Source organism: Thamnophis sirtalis, unplaced genomic scaffold (assembly GCF_051295495.1).
Source record: "Thamnophis sirtalis isolate CommonGarterSnake01/CBP01778 unplaced genomic scaffold, rThaSir2_p1.2 scaffold_14, whole genome shotgun sequence".
Taxonomy (NCBI): domain Eukaryota; kingdom Metazoa; phylum Chordata; class Lepidosauria; order Squamata; family Natricidae; genus Thamnophis; species Thamnophis sirtalis.
In genome coordinates this window covers 6,229,779-6,249,788 of record NW_028261394.1, presented here as the reverse complement: position 1 = coordinate 6,249,788, position 20,010 = coordinate 6,229,779, and positions in this window count along the sequence as shown.

Genomic DNA, 20,010 nt, shown 5'->3' with positions numbered 1-20,010 from the left:
CCTTTGGAGTCAGACATCAGTGAGGCAGAAGAACAGTTGGAGCCTATTCCCAGTGTGCGCATGTGCAGAGCTGCCAGACGAAGGGAACAGCTACAGAAGAGGGGTCGATTTGGGAGTAAGGCCCCAGGTGGACGATGAATGGCCCCTCCCAGAAGAAATAAAAGAGGAGCGAAAGGGGAGTGGAGTTTGCAGGAGACAATTAGTTCGCTAAATTGGTTCGTGACTCTCCGAGGCTCCTGGCCAGGTTTTGCAGATATCAACCTGGCAGCTCTCCAAGCCAGAGAAGGTCTGTGACTGTAAATCCTCCCTTGAAAGACTTTGCTGGATGTGAATGAGCAGAATTCACAGTCACTTAATAAAAGGGGTTTTTGTCGGGACCAGGAGTCTGCTTCATGCTCTTGTTCCCTTACAGTGTTGTTTCTCCCCATCCGTTTGAACAAATGTTCTGGTTGAACCTGAATGAATGGAAACCAGTGTCATGTAGAGCCAAGGTGGCGCAGTGGTTAAAATGCAGCACTGCAGGCTACTGCTAGATCAGCAGGTCAGCGGTTCAAATCTCACCGGCTCAGGGTTGACTCAGCCTTCCATCCTTCCGAGGTGGGTAAAATGAGGACCCAGATTGTTGGGGGCAATATGCTGACTCTCTGTAAACCGCTTAGAGAGGCCTGAAAGGCCTATGAAGCGGTATATAAGTCTACTGCTATTGCTATGTATGAGGAGTTTGAGAATGGGACCCATGCTAGGTAGCTTCAAGACAAGGCCAGCCATCTGTTTGAGAGGACTCAGCTTGGGTTCCTGCATTGAGTAGAGATTGGATTTTGATGGCCTCCAGGGCTTTGATTCTTGAAACTACATTAGGGCTTATGCGGAGCTGACATGGAATTAATTAACATTTTACATTAATTAATTCCAGCAAATGGCCTCCTAATGAAAAGTAAAAGAGAAAAAGAAATGATAAAATAACCTCTCCTTATTTTTTGTAACACTGAAAGCTACATATCAATAGCTAAGTTTGCAGGAGCTCTCAAGAACCCTTAGAACCTTTGGGGAGAATGCGTTGGCCTTGAGAATTTTTCACTTCTGCTTGGAATGCCATTATAGTAATCTATTAAGTGGCATTTAGTAGATCAATTTCTTTCTCTTTTTTTTCTGATTTGATACAAGAGGGTTTTGGAAACTCCTAAAAAATTTTTAGGCTGCATTCAGACATCTCAAGTTCCAGATTGACCCAGTGACTCTTTGGTTCAACTTCCTTTCAGGAGGGGAGGGCAGAAGAAAAATAAAAATAAAATATCTCTGTATAAAAATGTGTGTGTGTGTGTGTGTGTGTGTGTGTGTGTGTGTGTGTGTGTCCCAGCATAACTCTGGAACTCCTCGAGCAGTTTCAACCAAACTTGGTACACAGATGACGTACTCTCTGGAAAAAAAAATACTGTGGGGGTAAGAACACCCCTAAAATCCCTCGGGGTGTGTGTTCTGTTAAGATACAGCCTGTTGTGCCTTCAAATGGCTTCTACTGTACTGCTGTAAAATGGCTTCTACTGTACAGCGCAGTGGAATTGCCATGGTGACGGCTTCACAGTACTCCACAAGGGGGCTCCCTCTGGTATGGGGGAAGATCCAGGGTAAGAAATTACGTTTGGTCCGGACATTTCTCCCCTATAAATAAATGCCTGGACAATACCGGGTTATCGGCTAGTATATAAAGACACACACACACACACACACACACAGACACACACACACCATCCAGAAGACTTGCAAAATCAGCAGCTTTCCACCCTGGTGGAGAAACGAGTCCCATTATGGATTCATTGTTTACTAGACAAGAAAAGCACCGTTCTTCTTTTTCCTGAGTAGCTAAAATGCTCCTGGCGTGTTTTGTTTCTGTCTCGGCTTGTCATCCCCAGAATGTTTTTACTGGAAGGTTTTAAAAAAAACCACACACACACACACAACACTACAGACCAGCAATACAGGAAGGAAAGATTAAGGATCTAGAGGCTCTGAAGCTTGGACAGAAGGCCTCCAGCATACAATGCCTGTGATTTTGTGCATGTGTGCGTACATGCAGACATAACAAAAATAGCCGAGAATAAAATGAGGTCAGGTTGTATTGTGGTCTTAAAGCCTATTAGATTGGCCTAATTTCTGGGGGGAAATATATATGCTTCTGGCTCCTTGCAACGATAATGTTGGAGCCTTACCAAGATGCTCTCAAGATAGAACAAATCAGCTTGATCACCTTGCTATCAATGCAATGCATTACAATACAATACAATTGCAGAGTTAGAAAGGACCTTGGAGGTCTTCTAGTTCAACCCCCTGCCTAGGCAGGAAACCCTATACCGTTTCAGACAAATGGCTATCCAGCATCTTCTTAAAGACTTCCAGTGTTGGGGCATTCACAACTTCTGGAGGCAACTTCTGTTCCACTGATTTTTTTTGGGATCTTTTGGGGATTTTGATCTATTGGGGATTTTGAAGAATCACAGGATAGCAGAGTTGGAAGGGAACTTGGTGTTCTTCTAGTTGGCCACCTGCGGCTCTGGAGCCGCATGTGGCTCCTTCATCGCTCTGTTGCGGCTCCCTGTTCACCAGTCAGCTCCACAATTGATAGGGCTTTCGATTAGGACAGGTAGAGGAGAAAGAATGCCGTGTTAGGAGGAGACTCTATGGTGGGAGGACTGGACTTCCGGTCAGGTCCAGAATTGAATGGGGGGGGGGGCTTCTGGTTAGGACCTTTCTGGCTCTTTGAGTGTTTAAGGTTGTTGACCTCTGTTCTAGTCCAACTCCCTGCTCAAACAGGAAACCCAAATAATTGTCCAATCCCTTCTTAAAAACCTCCAGTGATGGAGCATTCACAACTTCTGGAGGCAACTTCTCTTCCACTGATTCATTGTTCTCACTGTCAGGAAATTTCTCCTCAGTTCTAAGTTGCTTCTCTCCTTGATTAGTTTCCACCCATTGCTTCTTGTCCTACCCTCAGGTGCTTTGGAGAATAGCTTGACTCCCTCTTCTTTGTGCCAACCCCTGAGATATTGGAAGACTACTATCATGTCTCCCTTGGTCCTTCTTTTCATTAAACTAGACCTACCCAGTTCCTGCAACCGTCCTTCATATGTTTTAGTCTCCAGTCCCCTCATCATCTTTGTTGCTCTTCTCTGCACTCTTTCTAGAATCTCAACATCTTTTTTACATTGTGGCAACCGAAACTGGATGCCGTATTCCAAGTGTGGCCTTGCTCTGCTCTGTAGGTTCTCCATGGTCTTCTCCCTTGGAAAAAAGTTCCATCAGTTTGAAACCCACGGCTGTTTTTGGCACCTTGAAAGGTTTTTCAGGGCAATCGAGGCAATTTTCATTACTGTAAATCTCTCTCCCCTTGGGACTCACAAGCTTCTTGTCCTGCCCTCGGGTGCTTTGGAGAATAGCTTGACCCCCTCTTCCTTGTGGCAGCCCCTGAGATATTGGAACACTGCTATCATATCAACCTTACTCCTCCTTTTCATTAAACTAGACAAAGGAGAGGCGGGGGGATTTTAGGATTGAACTAATTTTATGACAATCAACACCAGCATGATAAATGAACCTTTACAAACAATTGTGTGCGTGTGTCTCTGAGTTTGATTTTTCTCGGTCTTTTGTTTCCCCCCCCTAAGTGTATAAAATCCTAATGTCTTAACTAATCAAATCTTTATTGTGGTCATTGACCGGAGTTGAGGCCAATTCCGTAAAGACAATCAAAACCAATTAAAACCCTATATATAAATGAGAAACTATTAGGAAAGGTCTCAAAAACACAGCATAATTTGCTATGCTACAAAGACTGTTAAGCAAACGACGGCAGAATGACTAAAAAAACAACTAAACCAGACAGATGCTAAAATGTTTGAATTTTGGTTCAGTGGTAGACTAATTGTTTTATTTGTTTTAATAAAAATGAGGTAATTAGCGTCTGGGCTTCAGAACTTCTTCCCTCCTTCCTTCCATCCCTTTCTCCTTTAATTTCTTCTTTCCTTTTCTGGAAATCTTGCTCAGTGTTCTTGTATTTAAGTCAGGAGACTAATTGGAAGGGCAGGTTTCATGTTCTGTATGGAATCATGGAATCATGATTGGATCATGGCTTCCTTTTGGGCGACTTCTTTTCAAACTTTTTCTTGAGTTTAAGGAGCGTGAAAGTTGGTGGAGAGAGAGAGAATCATTTCCCAACATTTTCCAAATATTTAGGAGTTCGCCCACAAACAGTGGCCTAGGAAATGCTCACGGCAATGGGCTATTGGTTACCTCCTCAACTCTTGGTTAACAAGGAACATTTGTGACTTATACAATCAATGTCTATGTCAGGGTTCCAAGTATCATGTAGAATTAAATCAGAGTCCAAGGCAAAACGATCCTTAAAGTTCCAATTTAACAAACAAAGCGAATTTTGACACCGTCTCTAGACAATATTGATCGGCAAGGAGGATAGGAAATTTGGATGGATGGATTGATTATCTGCCCAGTTAGTGCTGACTCTTAGAGTCTTCCCCCCACCCCAGAAGGAACTGTCCCCCAGTTTGTGCTTCAGGTCTTCCAATAATACATCCAGTCTGATGTTAAAATAGTCCACCCACTTTGTTGATGGCCATCGTCTTCTTCGATTTCTTTCCATTTCCCACCAATTTTTCTAAGGAGCTGGATCTTCGCCTAATGATCATTTGAGCCTGGTCATTTGTGCCTCAAGAGAGAACGCTGAGTAGATTTGTTCAATGATCCTTGTGTTTCATTTTCTTGGCTATTCATGGATATCACCAGGAGTTGTTTATTTTTTTTTAAATTTAGGAAGCAGCAATTGGGCATTTTGATTCAGAAATATTCCAAAAGAATGTGTTTCCCAAATTAGCAGGCAAGGTTGAATTTGGGTTTGTCCTGTTGAAAGAAATGTCCTTCTGGGTTCGGCTCCAAGTGGGGAAAAAGACACTGGAGACATGGAGGCTGCTTGGAAAGATGGTTTATTGGTGGACAGGGCCACATGGCTTGAGCTCTGAACAGAAAAGGTGATCACATGCTTCAATGTTGGTGGAGAAGAAGAGAAGGGCTGAAGGAGGGGCCTGCTAGGCTTTTTATAACCTGTTCAGTCCCACCTCTCTGTTTCCTGTTCCTGTGTAAGAAATGTATTCCGATTGGTTGTCAGACTCCCATAGGGCCATGCAGGGGCAACTCTCTAGGCTGTGTTTTGAATCCAGATTTAGTTGAGTTCTCAGATGCCATATGGTCAGTTGAGTAAAGAGCCAATATTATCATGCCTTTACTCCCATCCCCCCTGGGATTGCAGTGGAGAAGTCTTTATTATGTAAAAGGGACTAGCTTGGCCTTCTCAATGGCCCATTAAGAGTGGGGATGGGCAGGAAGCTACAGGCAACTATTCTGTCTTTTAAAACATGTTTCTTTCTTTTCATATCCAGATAAATATTCTGCCTTTTCAATATTTCCTAGGATATTTCATTTTTCTGGGAGAGGGCTGGATGATAACTTCCCACAGTCCTCCAGGACAACAAAAGGCAATGGCTCCGTCTTCCATTGATCCATCCATCCTTATTTATAGAGTTGGTAGGGAAAAAGTGGCAAGCATCTATTTTTGTCTGCTGAATTTTTGAGCGGAGCTGTTATTCCTGTTGATGGCAGTTGGTGACTTTTTAGGAGCTAGCTTAAAACTTTCTGAATGTAAAGGCCGGATTGGGGGGGGGGGAAACCCTTGATTGATTCTCATGGGAGAAGCTATAAAAAGCCAAGAGAAAAAGAGAAAAAAGACAGAATAAACAGCAGTCAAACAATTGTAGTACAATTAGCCTGTATGTATCCGAATTTACAATCTAAATGCTGGAGATGTGATTGTGCTGATGCTACATACTATCATATAGGGTGGACTTGTAAAAAGGTTAAAGCATTTTGGATAAAAATATGGTGGATTATGCAAAATGTTCTTTAAAAAAAGGATAAAGTTTACCCCTCAGTTATTCTTGTTAGGTATAATTACTGATTGTACCGTTATAGAGGCTAACTTGATTTTGCATTTAATAACGGCAGCAAGACTGTTGGTGGCGCAATACTGGAAGAAGGAAGATTTGCCTACTATTCAAGAATGGACATTAAAAGTAACAAACCTAGCAGAGATGGCTAAAATATCAGCATATCTCAAGGATCACTCAAATGAGAGATATAAACTGGAGTGGAGAAAATGGATTGACTATATTCAAAATAAATATGGGACTAAGAAATTCCAGATAGCTTATGACTGAAGAAACAAGGAATGATAAAATCTGTTTAGCGTTAGCTTAACAAAAGAGGAGTTAAAGCACAAATGAAAGATGATACCAACTTTTTTAAAGTTTATTTTAGAACATCTTTGTTAAAGATTTATACCCGTTCTGGTTCTGGGAAGTCGGGGGGGGGGAGGTTGGGGTGGGGTGGGGGAGGGTAGGGGGGGAGGTAAACATTTGTGAAAGTTATATTTTTCCTAAAATTTTCAATTTAAAAAAAACAATTATAGTACACACAACTAGAAAGCATTGAGACCTTGGGAAGAAAATGAACTAGGCATCTGTTCCGACTTTTGTCATTGTAAAACGGATCTTAATTGAATCTGATAATTCAAATAACTTTGGGAAATCAATCTTTTTGTGATTCAGGTATTCTAAGATATCTCCGGATGTTTAAGCCAGTATGGGAAAAGTGATTTCTGTCCGTGTGGGAGTGTCCAAAATACTTTTGAGAGGCACCTAATTGTATTGAACAACTTTTATTGTATGTATTGATTAATTTATTGGCCTTCCCAACCATCAAAATCCCCAGGCTATTAGCAGTTTACGATAGGAAGAGCCATCAGAAACAAAAATAAAGGAGTTAAAACACCTGTGGTAAGGCTGAACACCAGATATATATAAGTCATAAAACCTTAATTTCTTCATCTATTTATTTAATAGATTCTTATCCCATCTGTTATTATTTCTATAAATAACTCAAGGTGGTAAACATACCTAATATTTTTTCCTCCTCCTATTTTACTCAGCCATCCTCTGAGGTGTACAATTATTTTGCATGCTGAAACTGCAGTAGTGCTGATAGCAACTCACCCTTGCTTCAAACCCCCATCAGAGCCGGATTTTCCTATAGGCTAACTAGGCTCCAGCCTAGGGCCTCAAGATCAAGAGGGGCCTACATTCAAATTGTTAGCAAAATTAAAATTACACTATTCTAAAAACAGTGAGCACGAAAACACTGAACCGAAAATACGGAAAAATTCTACGCATATGACTAATAAACAAACATAAAAATGTATTGGTTAAGATTGTTCCAGCGCCGCAGCAGTTGGGGAGCCCGCCCACGTTCCCGGCACCGGCGGTCGGGCGAGAGGCGCGGCCGCTCCCAGTAGCCGCCCCGTCGACGCGGAGCCCACCAGCGGCCAGGCAGATGAGGGCGAGGGGGCCGAGCCGGGCAGCTGAGCGCAGCAGGGGAGGCGGCTGGCCTCGCTGCCTTTGCCGCAGAGCAGAGCCGCCCTCCGTCGGGAGGCCAGCTATATATATTGATATATATTGATATATATCACAGTAATGATGTATTTTATTGTCTCTCATGTAATTTACAAACTTAAAAATGGGAGGTGAAAGGGCCTCATAAGTGGAATAGCCTAGGGCCTCTTTTCATCTAAATCCGGCCCTGACCCCCATAACTTTAACCTTAAAGTGTCCACCGTGGACCTCACCCCATTCCTAAGAGGTCCGTAAAGGGGGCGTGCATAAGCGCACCAGCGTGCCTTCCGTCCCTGTCCTACTCTCCCCATTTATTTGTACCCATTTCCTGTGTTCTTCTTATTCATGTTTATTCTTATTCCTGTTATCTTGTACCTGAGTGACAAACTAAATAAATAAATAATTACCTCCACTAGACCGATTAGATCCCACAGATTAGGCCTCCTCCGAATTCCATCCGCCGGCCAGTGTCGACTGGCGACTACCCGGAGGAGAGCCTTCTCTGTGGCTGCTCCGACCCTCTGGAACGAGCTCCCCGTGGAGATTCGAACCCTCACCACCCTCCAGGCCTTCCGGAAAGCCCTTAAAACCTGGCTGTTCCGACAGGCCTGGGGCTAAAGAATTGTTGTCCCCATCTCGAATGGTATGACTGTCGTGTGTTTTAAATTATGTATTGTTTTGTGTTGTTTAATTTTTTGTTTGTATCCCCCTTCCCTGGTTGAGTTGTGAGCCGCCCTGAGTCCCCTTCGGGGGAAAAGGGCGGCATATAAATAAAATCAACATTCAACATTCAACAACATAATATAATATAAAATAAATAAGTAGGGTGGGAGCGTGCAACTTATTCAATCCATAATATTCCAACCCTTCCTAGAAGCTGCATTGCAAACCATGGATACTGCTAGGATAAAAACGCAGAAGAGCAGAAGTTTTGAGATTCAGCCTGGCCAAACCTTCAAATGGGCTCCCCTTTGAAACCAAAATCCAAGGACTTTGGTGTTCTGATCTTGGCTTCCCAAGGGCGTGAAGCAAACTCCTTGTCCTGACGAAAAGTCCTTTGACTGTGAATTCTGCTCATTCACTTCCAGCAAAGTCTTTTGAGGGAGGATTTACAGTCACAGACTTTATCTGGCTTGGAGAGCTGCCAGGACGATCTCTGCAGAACTTGGCAAGAAGTCTGGGAGAGTCACGAACCAATGAAGCGAACTAATTGTCTCCTGCAAACTCCACTCCCCTTTCACTCCTCTTTTATTCCCTCTGGGAGGGGCCATTCACCGTCCACCTGTGGCCTTACTCCCAAGTCGACCCTGTTCTTTAGCTGTTCCCTTCGTCTGGCAACTCTGCGCATGCGCACACTCGGAACAGGCTCCAGCTGTTCCTCTGCCTCACTGCTGTCTGACTCTGAAAGCAGCTGATAACTGGCATACGGCTCTGGCCCCCTCTCTGCCTCTGACACAGAGCCCTCGTCCGAGCCTTCCCCAGACTCCAGGACTGGCCCAGGTTCCTCCCCAACCTCCTCACTGTCCGAATCTGCCGCCAGCTTCATTGGCCACTGACGGGCTACATTTTGATATCAAACCAAAGTGATTTGAAGAAGTCCCAAGCCAGATATTCAGCCAGGGTTAATCTAGCTTTGATTAAAGAGTGCCGAGGATTGCAATAAGCACATCAGAATAAGAGTGGTGTGTGGCTTTCACATTCCTTTTAGCAAATACAAGTAGAAACCACTCTTGGTCATCTGCCAAGGCATCCTTCAACTTTCTACCACCCAAGATCACATCTCTAGAAATATTCAAATCAGATAGATTTACATCTAGCTCTCTTTCCTATTGGGTTACATCAAGTTTATGTTACCAGCTGTTAAGGGGCCAGGAATTTAAATTTGGGTGCTGCTACAGTAAGATAAAGGAAATATATTTGGCTGGCATTCTACTGTGCCAGCTGATAAGGGATGGTCTTCACCCCTTATGGAAAAGGTTATTTTGCTCTTTTCCTAAGCAAGGCAGTAGAGCGAGGCCCGTTGCTAATCAAGTAAGCCGGAAAATATCGAGGGATTCGCAAGTGGAAAAAGGTAAAATTAAAAAAAAAAAAGAAGTAACAAAGAGGTAATTATCCAAGCAGGGGAATAATTTATTGTGAAGGTTTGGGAAGGTCTCTCTCTCTCTCTCTCTCTCTCTCTCTCTCTCTCTCTCTCTCTCTCTCACTCACTCACTCTTTCTCTCTCTCTTTTTTTTCACTCTCTCACTCTCTCTCTCTTTCTCTCTCTCTCTCACTCTCTTTTTCTCTCTCACTCTCTTTCTCTCTTTCTCTTTCTCTTTCTCTCACTCTCTTTTTCTCTCTCACTCTCTCTCTCTCTTTCTCTCACTCTCTCTCTCTCACTCTTTTTTCTCTCTCTCACTCTCACTCTCTCTCACTCTCTCTCTCTTTCTCTCTCTCTTTCTCTCTCTCGCACTCTCCCTTTCTCTCTCTCTCACTCATTCTCTCTCTTTCTCTCTCTCTCTTTCTCTCTTTTTCTCTCTCACTCTCTCTCTCACTCTCACTCTTTCTCTCTCTCTTTTTTTCTCTCTCACTCTCTCTCTTTCTCTCTCTCTCACTCACTCTCTCTCTTTCTCTCTCTCTCTCTCTCTTTCTCTCTCTCTCACTCTCTTTTTCTCTCTCACTCTCTCACTCTCTCTCTTTCTCTCTCTCTCTTTCTCACTCTCTCTCACTCTCTTTTTCTCTCTCACTCTCTCTCTCTTTCTCTCTCTCTTTCTCTCTCTCTCTCTCTCACTCTCTTTTTCTCTCTCTCTTTCTCTCTTTCTCTCTCTCTTTCTCTCTCTCTCTCTCTCTTTCTCTCTTTCTCTCTCACTCTCTCACTCTCTCACTCTCTCTCTCTCTCACACACACAAACATTCTCTCCCTCTCTCTTCCCCTCCCCAACCCTTTTTTCCCCTCCTGTCCACAGATTGTTTGCAAACAGATGGCGACTTTCTGGGATCCTCTCATTATTAACGATTCCTTGACCCCTGCATTTCTGTGAATAATTATCACTCAGCAGGCCTTTGGCCAAGTCCTGTTAGCATTTCCAGCTGTTAAAAAACAAAAGGCCACCTTTTTCCCAGGAGGTTTGCCATCCATACCCATCTGAACACACTGCATTATTAGATTTGAAATGATTTTTGGCTCTATTCTCGAATGATTCCAGCCTGGATGTTCAATCCAACATAGGAACTGTTCTGACCCTCCCCTTCTCCATCCAGAAACAAAAGCCACAAGCAAACGTAAATAAGAATACTTTTAATCAGTCCAGACTCTTGTTGGCTGCAAGCCCAAAATAAACAAAGAGATAAGACCTCTGGCCGTAAGTCTCACAAACCTAGGCAATGCAAAGAAACTCTCACAGCAAACCACTTCTCCAAGTTGGTTTCTCTGAATCGTGAAAGTGAGCGTTGACTCCTGCCAACAGGGCGTGGCACAAACAGTCCCTTTTATAATCAGGAGAGGATCTTAATCAGCATCAGCTAAGCGCAATCATCTCTTACAATTACACAGTTGTTCTTTCTGTCGAGTAGCCCTTCGACGGGGTGCATCCTGAAACAACTCACAAGTGTTTTCCTGAACACTCCCTCTGATCCAAGGCTCCGCCGCCACCTGGTGGCCAACCAGTCTCTCCTTGCCCTGCTTGGAGTTGGCACCCTCTCCAGGGTCCTCCACCTCCTCCAGGGCCGACTCATAAGACCCCTCGCTGTCAGAGTCTGGCGGCAGCTCCAACGGCTCCTGCCGGGCCACAACAGGCACACATGGATCTTGAGGGCCATGTCCAGTAGCAAAGGATTTTGTCCTAGGCAATCTGCACTGAGCCAAGGTGGCGCAGTGATTAAATGCAGCACTGCAGGCTACTGCTAGATCAGCAGGTCAGCGGTTCAAATCTCACCGGCTCAGGGTTGACTCAGCCTTCCATCCTTCCGAGGTGGGTAAAATGAGGACCCAGATTGTTGGGGGCAATATGCTGACTCTCTGTAAACCGCTTAGAGAGGCCTGAAAGGCCTATGAAGCAGTATATAAGTCTACTGCTATTGCTTGCTTGGTTTTTTACGATCAAGATCTTGAGTTTTATCAGAGTTCATTGCAGAAATCACATCCAGAAAGCACGTACAGGTAACTGATTCAGAAGGATTCAATTACCTTCTTTATATACATACTAACCCATGAGTAAATGTACAATACCAGTAGTGGATTCCTCCAACGTGGTAGAAAGTTACAGGCATAATGCAGGCAGAGGAGGAAATAAAAGAGGGGTGAAAGGGGAGTGGAGTTTGCAGGAGACAATTAGTTCGCTTCATTGGTTCGTGACTCTCCGAGACTCCTTGCCACGTTTTGCAGAGATCGGCCTGGCAGCTCTCCAAGCCAGATGAGGTCTGTGACTGTAAATCCTCCCTCAAAAGACTTTACTGGATGTAAATGAGCAGAATTCAGTCAATTAATTTTGGGAAGTTATCCTCTCTCACAGAAAAATAAAATATCCTAGGAAATATTGAAAAGGCAGAATATTTCTCTGGATGTGAAAAGAAAGAAAGACAGAATAGTTGCCTGCAGCTTCCTGCCCATCCCCACTGGGCCATTGAGAAGGCCGGCTAGTCCCCTTTACATAATAAAGACTTCTCCACTGCAGCTGCAGGGGGAAGGAATGTTGGAACTTTACTCAACTGACCGCATGGCATCTGAGAACTCATCTATACCTGGATTCAAAAAAGCCTAGAGAGTAGCCCCTGCATGGCCCCATGGGAGTCTGACAACCAATCAGAATACATTTCTTACACAGGAACAGGAAACAGAGAGGTGGGACTAAACAGGGTATAAAAAGCCTAGCAAGCCCCTCCCTCGGCCCTTCTCTTCTTCTCCACCAACATTGAAGCATGTGATCCACCTTTTCTGTTCAGGGCTCAAGCCATGTGGCCCTGTCCAACAATAAACCATCTTTCCAAGCAGCCTCCATGTCTCCAGTGTCTTTTTCCCCACTTGGAGCCGAACCCAGAAGGACATTTCTTTCAACATAATAAAAGGGGTTTTTGCTTCATGCTCTTGGGAAGCCGAGGTCAGAACAGAATGCAGGATGATGCCCCCAAACGGTGAAATGGTCTGGACATCCGACTTGAACTTCTGGATCCATTTAGGATTGCAGATAGATTAGGACCAGCAACAATTGTTCATATTTAGGCCTTCCGGCCAGTCCAAGCCATAACCACGAGTATTATGCACTACTTTTCTTGTAAGAGAACTTTGGAAGTCTGAAAACACCCCTCCTAAGTTTTCCTTGGACGCCCCAGAGCAATACGAAATCAAATTAAAATGGTTGACAGCCTGTGTCAATTACTGAACGTCGGAAGACCATTCCAATTTCCTCAGCCAAAGCGCGCCGTGCAAACTTTCCCCCTTTCTGTCAACACGAAACAACTTTAACGGGGGCGCATTAGCAATGGAAATCCCGCTCTTTGCAGTTGTTGTCTTCTTACGAGGGAAGGCGTCCCTCCATCGTTGGTTTTTTTTCCCCCCGTTGCCATCCGAAACCGAGAGCGACGGAGGAATCTGCATAATTGGCTCTGTGTTTCTAAAAGATTGGATGTCGGCTGGTGAAGCACGCGCGGCTCCTCCGGAATCCAGATGAAGTGTCAACACATCGTGTGTGGCTGTAAAACAAACATTTAGGAGAAAGTTGCAGCTGGCAAACGACGAGAAAATTGGGAAGGAAGGAGCATAGTGGCAGGGCTGGGGAGTGGGCGGCGGCAGGGGGGGGGTTGAGAAACCTGGAGCATGCTGGCTTGACCTAAATTAGCTGTGTGGCATCCGAGCGCCACTGGAATGTTACGCTGTAGCCAAGGAGAAGTATCAGCATGGCTTGATAATAATTGGGTGTTACATTTTAAGCTCGTGTCAACAGAACAATGCGCCTTCGCCAGGAAATTGGAAACGCGCCGTCGTTAGGTCTGAGCAGGAGGAAATAAGCCAACGCGCCTCAATATTTTGACAGGGTAGGCCTGCTGAACAAATGAGGTTCAACCGGTAGTTGTACGGGTTTTGCAAACAGGTTGGATAAGGGAAGAACAGGGTCCTTGCCGGAATTTGGTGCAGTATATAATGTTATAGGTTTTGCTAGAGAGGCCACAAGAAGCCAACGCAATCCTAAGTTGCATTAACAGAAGGATGCAATCAAGATCGAAGGAGGTACTACTATTGAGTAGCCGAGGTGGCGCAGTGGTTAGGGTGCAGTACTGCAGGCCACTTCAGCTGACTGTTATCTGCAGTTCAGCGGTTCCGTGGCACGACAAAACCGCAGTCCACTAAAGCGCGCCCGATTAAAGCGCGTCGCTGACGTCATCAGCAGCGCGACAACAGTGACCGCAGAGAAAAAAGGGCGCTTTAAAAAGCGCTTTGAAAGCAAGCCGATTCACATTAAGGTAAGGGTTAGGTTTAGGGTTAGGGTTAGGTTAAGCGTTAGAGTTAGGTTTAGGGTTAGGTTAAAGGTTAGCGTTAGGTTTAGGGTTAGGTTAAGGGTTAGGTTTAGGGTTAGGTTTAGGGTTAGGTTAAGGGTTAGGTTTAGGGTTAGGTTTAGGGTTAGGTTAAGGGTTAGGTTTAGGGTTAGGTTTAGGGTTAGGTTTCGGGGGGTTAGGTTTAGGTTTAGGGGTTAATTTTAGCTTTAGCGCTCACAGCGTGCTTTTTTCGTCACACTGTGATGACGTTAGGTACGCAGTTTCGTCGACCACGCTTTAGTTGAACGCGGTTTTGTGGTGGAACCCAGCAGTTCTAATCTCACCGGCTCAAGGTTGACTCAGCCTTCCATCCTTCTGAGGTGGGTGAAATGAGGACCCAGACTGTGGGGGCGATATGCTGACTCTGTAAACCGCTTAGAGAGGGCTGGAAGCCCTATGAAGCGGTATATAAGTCTAACTGCTATTGCTACTCTATAAAGCCTTAGTAAGGCCACACCTAGAATCCTTCATCCAGTTTTGGTCACCACACTATTGGTTTGGTTTATTGGATTTATATGCCGCCCTTCTCCCAAAGGACTCAGGGCGGCGTACAACATTAAAAGAAACACATAATACAAAAGTTAAAAAAAATAGAGTATCCAAAAAAACAAACTCAATTGAGATTAACAATAACATTTAAAACAATTCGATTAAAATTAACAATAATATATCATTTATTTTATTTTGTTCAGGCCAGGCCGGCTTGCTGGAAAAGCAAACTTTTTAAGGCTCGTCGGAAGGACCGGAGGTCGGGGATTATGCGAAGCTCCGGGGGCAGCTCATTCCAGAGGGAAGGCGCTCCCATAGAGAAGGCTCTCCCCCTGGGGGTGGCTAGCCGACACTGTCTGGCCGACGGCACCCTGAGGAAGCCAACTCTGTGGGATCGCACTGGACGGTGGGAGGCTACCAGTGGCAGTAGGTGGTCTCGCAGGTATCCTGGGCCTAAGCCATGGAGTGCTTTAAAGGTCATAATTAGTACCTTGAATCGCACCCGGAAGACAACCGGCAACCAGTGCAGGCCGCCTAAAAGGGGCGCAACATGGGAGCACCTAGGTGCCCCCATGATAACCCGCGCAGCTGCATTCTGGACCAGTTGAAGCCTCCGGGTGCTCTTCAAGGGCAGCCCCCTGTAGAGAGCGTTACAGTAGTCCAGGCGAGAAAGGGCGAGGGCATGAGTGACTGTGCACAGAGCATCCCGATCCATGAAAAGGCGCAACTATTAAAAAGATGTTGAGATTCTAGAAAGCGTGCAGAGAAGAGCCACCAGGACGATGAGGGGCAGGGGTGGGTTTCTGCCAGAACTGCTGCCAAAGTGCGCCAAATGCACTTTGCACATGCATGAACAGTTGCCTGTAAATTGTTCTGCGCATTAAAAAATGACTGAAAAACAAGCTGGCAATGGCAGCGGCAACCGGGGAACTGGTTAGGGGGCATGGCCAGCCTGTCATCCATCCCTATCAGTTCGGCGACCCCGTCCCGATTTCCACTACTTGTTCACCCGAACTGCTGCGCACCGCTAACAACCGATTGACCATGTGTTTGTCCCTATTCTTCAGCCTGAATGTGCACCAAATGCAATTTCATTGTGTTACAAAATACTAGAATTGAACCATCACAATTCTGGCACAGCAGCCTGTGCCTAAAATATATATTAGTGTTTGCACATATCAGGAGTTTTCGACATCCATAAATGTAGCTTTTATGAGGCTGATTGAAATTCCTTTAAAGTGAGAAAAGGTAGCATTTCTATCCTAGGAATAAATTTAGCTATGCTACCCCGGGGAGCAACGATTGACTATTATTATTATTATTATTGCAGTCAGACAGATGTTTAGACTGGGTTTGGAAATTTTATGGACCTGTAGAGTCCTTCCCAAGGATCTGGGATAGTCCTGCGGTTGCTGGATGGTGTTAAAGAGATTGTCACAGAATGTAAGCGCTTCCAAGCAAAACTGCCTTTGCAATTGACTGGTGGTGATTCTGTCAATGCCGATGTTCCAGTTATTTTAGAATTGCACTCAAGGGGCCTATTGTTGTGGCCCACCAGTGGCCAACGAAGCTGGCGGCAGACTCGGATAGTGAGGAGGTTGGGGAGGAACCTGGGCCAGTCCTGGAGTCTGGGGGAAGGCTCTGATGAGGGCTCTGTGTCGGAGGCAGGGAGGGGGCCAGAGCCGTATGCCAGTTATCAGCTGCCTTCAGAGTCAGACATCAGTGAGGCAGAGGAACAGCTGGAGCCTGTTCCCAGTGTGGATAAGATGTTGGATAACCATTTGCCTGGAGTGGTGTAGGGTTTCCTGCCTAAGCAGGGGGTTGGACTAGAAGACCCCCAAGGTTCCTTCAACTGTTATTCTATTCCATTCCATTCTGTTCTGTTCTGTTTTACCATGTTTCCCCCAAAATAAGAGAGGGTCTTATTTTCTTTTGACACCCCCCCCAAAAGAAGAGCTTGGTCTTATTTTTGGGGAGGTCTTATTATTTTGGAGGTGCAGGAGGCGGAGAGCGTGATCACCTCATGGCTGCTGCTGTGTTGCAATATTTTCAATAAGAGCCGAGGTGGCGCAGTGGTTAAAATGCAGCACTGCAGGCTACTTCAGCTGACTGCAGATCTGCAGTTCGGCTGTTCAAATCTCACCGGCTCAGGGTTGACTCAGCCTTCCATCCTTCCAAGGTGGGTAAAATGAGAACCTGGATTGTTGTTGGGGGCAATATGCTGACTCTGTAAACCGCTTAGAGAGGGCTGAAAAGCCCTAGGAAGCGGTATATAAGTCTAACTGCTATTGCTATTTCAGGGAGGGCTTATTTTCAGGGGAGGGATTATTTTAGCACATGCGCTCAAAAGCCCGATTGGGCTTATTATCTGGGGAGGTCTTATTTTGGGGAAAACACAGTATTGTATTGTATTGTATTGTATTGTATTGATGAGCCAAGGTGGCGCAGTGGTTAAATGCAGCACTGCAGGCTACTGCTAGATCAGCAGGTCAGCGGTTCAAATCTCACTGGCTCAGGGTTGACTCAGCCTTCCATCCTTCCGAGGTGGGTAAAATGAGGACCCAGATTGTTGGGGGCAATATGCTGACTCTCTGTAAACCGCTTAGAGAGGCCTGAAAGGCCTATGAAGCGGTATATAAGTCTACTGCTATTGCTATTGCTATTGCTATTGCTATCGTATCCTATCCTATCCTATCCTATCCTATCCTATCCTATCCTATTCTATCCTATCCTATCAGTCTGCTGACTTCATTGGAAGAGGTCTCTAGTGACTATCATTCCTGAAATCCAGACCACATCACAACATCTAGGAGGCCGGAAGATAGCTACGATTCAGTATCAAAAGTAATGTGCGAAAAACAGAGAAAGTGGATATTTCCTGTGGACAATGTTGGCCTTATTTAAAAAGATGAATCAACCAGAGCATCTCATGGTTTCTCATAGATTATTTAGGCTGAGAATTGGAAATATTACAGAACCGATCTCTCTTTTCTAGCCAAAAAGATAGTCCTTACTGGCCTTGGCGATCATATTTCATGGCCAAACTAAACACCGAATTTGAACGATGTTGATTGAAAACATCATGCAGAAACACTGAAATGCTTCCAAACTTCCAAACTTATTTAGCCCAGACAGGTAGAGAGGAAAACGAAGGACGCACCTGATGCTAATTTCTCATTTTGCTCTGTGTCTCAGAAACCCCCAGGAGGGTCTTGGGTTTATGAGCTTCTGCAGGTACACCTGTAAAACAGGTGATCTCCATTAGTCTGAAGTTCTCTACCAGGAGATTTGTATATTGGAGAATGGCTGGGTTTATTATTGATTGATTATAGGCTATGTGTAAATGAGCAATTGGGTCTGGTTGATCTCATGAAATATTGGCCAAGATCGGGTTCTTTTCCTAGGTGAAATATTTTTTTAAAAAAGGAAACAAATTTGAAAGAGAATTCTGGTTTATTCCTGTGTCCGTATCTCTCATCTGCTTTTTTGAGTGCACATTGGAAAGAAGTTTCCTTCTCGTGCAAGAATTGTTCTGAGCTAGGCTTCGCAAGATTTCATTTCATTTCATTTTCATTTCATTTTAAGTTTATTTATAGGCCGCCCTTTTCCCTGAGAGGACTCAGGGCGACTTACAACTTATATAGGAAGGGGAAACATACAAAGACATATAGGATAATACATAATTAAAAGAGTAAAGCAACATTCATTCAACATTCGGGCGGGGAAGATCACGAAGCAGACTCCTCATCCTGATAAAACCACTTTTGTTTAATTTAAAGAGAATTCCTCCCCAGGCTCCGGAGGCAAGTCTTTCCTTTCCCACAGTCTTTCAAGATAGTTCACAACTACTGACCTTTATCAGGCTTGGAGATTGGCCAGGCCGATATGTTTCAGACGCCGCAATACTTGGCAAGAATGGAGGAATGAACTAATTGTCTCCTGCAAACTCCACTCCCCGGTCGCTCCTCTTTTATTCCCTCTGGGAGGGGCCATTCACTGTCCATCTCTGGCCTTACTCCCAAGTCGACCCCTGTTCTTTAACTGTTTCCTTCATCTGGCAACTCTGCGCATGGGCATACTGGGAACAGGCTCCAGCTGTTCGTCTGCCTCACTGATGTCTGACTCCGAAGGCAGCTGATAACTGGCATACGGCTCTGGCCCCCTCTCTGCCTCTGACGCAGAGCCCTCATAAGAGCCTTCCCCAGACTCCAGGACTGGCCCAGTTTCCTCCCCAACCCTCCTCACTGTCCGATTCTGCTGCCAGCTCGATGTCTGCAAAACTTGGCAAGGAACCTCGGAGAGTCATGAACCAATGAAGCAAATGGATGGTCTCCTGCAAACTCCACTCCCCTTTCGCTCCTCTTTTATTTCCTCTGGGAGGGGCCATTCACTGTCCACCTGTGGCCTTACTCCCAAGTCGACCCCTCTTCTTTAGCTGCTCCCTTCGTCTAGCAACTATGCGCACACTGGGAACAGGCTCCAGCTGTTCTTCTGCCCCACTGATGTCTGACTCCGAAGGCAGCTGATAACTGTCAGACGGCCCTGGCCCCCTCTCTGCCTCCGACACAGAGCCCTCATCCGAGCCTTCCCCAGACTCCAGGACTGGCCCAGGTTCCTCCCCAACCCTCCTCACTGTCCGATTCTGCTGCCAGCTCCCTCTGGCGGGTCACAACAGGTGCATTGGATATGTTCCCCATCTTGAATTATTTGTAAAAATAATAAAGGTGGCTAATAAAGAAGGAAATGAAGAACTCTGAAGCCTGTGCAGGGCTGTGGATGGGGAATTAATGAGTAATGGATGAAGGTCATGGAGTAGCACCACAACATTATCTCACCAAGTTACATGCAGCTCGAAGAAGACCGCTTTTGTCTTTCTACCATGACAACGGTGATTAATTCAATCTTCCTTTGCTTAAAAACATGAATAACAATCACACCTGTTTTCGGATTCTAAATCCATGTTTATGCATTCATCTCCTGATAATTTTATCTGCATATCGCACCCAAGGATTATCTGTTTACAAGCCTGATTGTGGTTGCGCTGCGACAGCACAGAAAGCAAATACTGGGGGGGAAAAAAGTTCTGAGGGTCCCTTTCAGATTAACAGAGTTGGAAGGGACCTTGTAGGTCATCTAGTCCAACCCCCAGCCCCAAACAGGAGGCCCTACAACTTTTCTGACAAGTGACAATCCAACAGGCCTGGGGATAAGTCTCTAATTTGCCCCACCCGAGTGTTGAATGTTGAATGCAAGTTGTGTTTTTATTACTTTATTTATTTTGTTCACATATTGTTTGTTTTGAATTGCACCCCCTCCCTAATGATTGTAAGCCGCCCTGAGTCCCCTCAGGGAAAAGGGCGGCCTATAAATCCTAATAAAATACTCAAAAAAAAAATACTCAAATACTCAATCTCTTGAAAGCCTCCAGCGATGAATAGTAATAGCAATAGCAATAGCAGTTAAGACTTATATACCGCTTCATAGGGCTTTCAGCCCTCTCTAAGCGG